Below are 3,473 nucleotides of genomic sequence, written 5' to 3'. Positions count from 1 at the left end.
ACACACACACACACACACACACACACACACACACACACACACACACACACACACACACACACACACACACACACACAGAGAGAAACTAAAACTATCTTCGTCACATTTGCACCATGGGAAAAAACACACAGTTATAAGCGTGTGACCTTCAGGTTCCTCGGCCACATCCTGTACTTTTCAGCGTCCACAACTGTCATCTGGAGAAAAACCTGAACAATGGAGCTTTTTTATAAAAATATATTTATATAAACAAAAACAAATGTCGGGAAAGAGTTCGTCTGCAGGAGTCACCAGGAACAAGTCTGTGTCTGTGGAGGAGGCGCTCGTTTTTATTTCTAAAAATAAAGTTAAAGTCTGACTAACATCATCTGTGTTGACTTCAGGGTAAAAAACAATGTCATTATTTCAGATGAGGGGAATTTTAAACTCTGAGGTTGTGCAAATTAGTTTTAGTGTGATGCTTCTGCTGATTAAAAAAGATCAGAGGAAGTCATCACATTCAAACTTCACATAGATTATATAATTATATATAAATTACAGTAACTTTGGCACCATGCAGTGTCTTATTTCGATCCAAAACCTGTTTTACATGTACATGTAGGCCTATAACGTCTGAAGGAAACTTGCCTTACAACTTATTCTACCGTTTTTTTGTTTTTGACTATGCTGATGTTGTACACTGCAAAAACTCAAAATCTTACCAAGAATATTTATCCTATTTCTAGTCAAAATGTCATTTCTAGTCAAAACAAATCTCATTCTACTTAAAATAAGACTCATCACATAAAAAGCAGCTTGTTTTTAGACACTTTTTACTTCTTTCAAGCAGATTTTCATTTGAAATAAGTAGAAAAATCTGTTAGTGGAGCAAGTTTTTCTTTCTTATTACAAGCAGGAAAAACTTGCTTTCACTGGCAGATTTTTCTACTTATTTCAAATGAAAATATGCTTGAAACAAGTGAAAAGATCTAAAAACACGTTCATTTTTAGGTGATGAGTCTTATTTTAAGTGAAAAGAGATTAGTTTTGACTAGAAATGAGACATTTTGACAAGAAATAAGACAAATATTATTGGAAAGATTTTGAGTTTTTGCAGTGTATAACCAAAATACATCCCAAAACAACAATAGCTATACAATAATATACGATAATCTTTGTAGATTTGCTCTTGGTTGTTCGTTCTACACTCATCGCTGTATCATGTATAAAGCACTTAGCCTAAATGGCCCATACTCAGTAGGGGAGAGTGGGGTAAGTTGAGCCACTTTTTGTATTCAGGATCACTGCATCAAGACAATTATAGTTTTGTTGCTAACTAACACATCTGCATATATTTCAGGATGTTTTGCATCCCTACAAATTAACAGAATGAGTGTAAATATAACTGTTTTTAAAATATAGCATGTTCAAAAAAAGTGGTCTTGTGACGACCATAGGAGTGGGGTAAATTGATCAACCCCCCCTTCTTTCCTTCCATCCATCTCCTACCTCCCCCTTTACTTAATATTTCATCTGTCCAGGTTACAGGTGAACACAAACTGCAGGGACTTCCTGCTGAGCCACCAACTCTCTGAGATTTGGGGAGTTTTGCAATTACATCACATCTTTGGAAGAATCCCAGATATTTTTCTTTGAAAGTAAAGTTTGGCCTCACTATAAACAACTTTTCCTGTTTATAGGAACATACTTACTGTAATCACAAACATAGAATCTTGATTTAATCATTTGGACATTTACAGCCAAAATACATTCATTAAGTGTATAGGATAGGTGGATCAACTTACCCCACAGCTACCTTAGCTTGGGTTTATTACTCTCACAGCTAAAATGGTGCAGTTTCATGCTAAGTTTACTACCTCATGTTGTAGCTCATAGATACCACAACCCATGTATAAAACACATTTACAATCATCTCTTTTGGTCTAAACACAATTCTCATGAAACTTATGATCGACAAAATTCACTTGCAAGAGTGAAAAATGATTTTTGGGTCATAAATGTTAAACCACTTTACTCACGTGGTTCTAATCTTCACAGACTCCATGAAATGATGCCAGCCTCCCAAATATTTGGTCACACGCTAACTTTTTCCTATAGTTTCCTAGAAACAAGGGGTGGGTCAACTTACCCACTGGCTCAACTTACCCCACTCTCCCCTAATCATAGGTTACAGTTTATTTATTTCAATTACCCTGCCTATTTACAACAATTATTGATTCCATATCAATTCCTACGGTCAACGAATCAACTGGTAAAGGAGCATTTCTGTTTAAAGCCTCATCTAGAATAACCTGCCTTCAAACATATCATCATAAATACGCTTTGTCTTCTTATTTTGAGTTCAACTGAACATTCTTCAGATGATGTTACATACCCATTATTATTATTATACACAACACACTGTAATTTCAATTTTCAATTCTATATTATTTTTTATCATAGTTTTGCCAGGTTAATATTTGTGGCCACCGAGAGGTTGTGCTCATTTCTCATTGTTTTTATGTTTGTGTTGATGTACGTTGTCGTTGTTGTACACTGCAAAAAATCAAATATCTGACCAAGAATATTTAGTCAAAATGTCTCATTTCTAGTCAAAACAAATCTCATTCTACTTCAAATAAGACTCATCACATAAAAAGTAGCTTGTTTCTAGACACTTTTTACTTCTTTCAAGCAGATTTTCACTTTAAATAAATCTGATAGTGGAGCAAGTTTTTCTTTCTTATTACAAGCACAAAAAACTAGCTTTCACTGGCAGATTTTTCTACTTATTTCAAGTGAAAATTTGTTTGAAACAAGTGAAAATGATCTAAAAACAAGTTAATTTTTAGGTGATGAGTCTTATTTCAAGTGTATAGAGCTTAGTTTGACTAGAAATGAGACATTTTGACAAGAAATAAGACAAATATTCTTGGAAAGATTTTGAGTTTTTGCAGATTGTTGATTGTTTCTGTCTTTCTGTCTGTAATGTTGTAAAGACCTCCTCGAAAACAAGAGGATTCCTCTAGATTGGTTCATCCTAGGCAATAAATTTGAATATATATTTAAATATATGAGTCACAAACTCGTGACCTTTGAACATGATTTATCATTTCTATAAAATCCCTTTACTATTTCTCACATGTTTCTCCCTATTAACTTTTTTTTTATTTTTACAACTCTGATCCTTCCTATAATAACTATCAATAATAGTTTGATTGATAATCTGTGTTATTTATGGTTCATGTCTCTGCAGCTTCACGGTGTTTTTTTTTTTGTAGAAACATGTGCACGTGGCCCGAGGACGGTTAGAAATGTGCAACAACACAAACACACAAACTGCTGCAGCATTAAAACAGAAACTGCAGAAGGTTGGATGTTTTTTTTTTCTTGTGTTAATGAGGAAAAAGCAACTTTTTCCTCTAATGTGGGCGAAGGGGAAAGAGGCCACGCCCCCTCGGTTACATATGGTCATCACCGGCGTTAACCTTGAG

The sequence above is a fragment of the Trachurus trachurus genome (assembly GCF_905171665.1).
Source record: "Trachurus trachurus genome assembly, chromosome: 4".
NCBI lineage: Eukaryota > Metazoa > Chordata > Actinopteri > Carangiformes > Carangidae > Trachurus > Trachurus trachurus.
The sequence above is the reverse complement of the archived record's forward strand: the minus strand, read 5'-3'. Positions refer to the sequence as shown.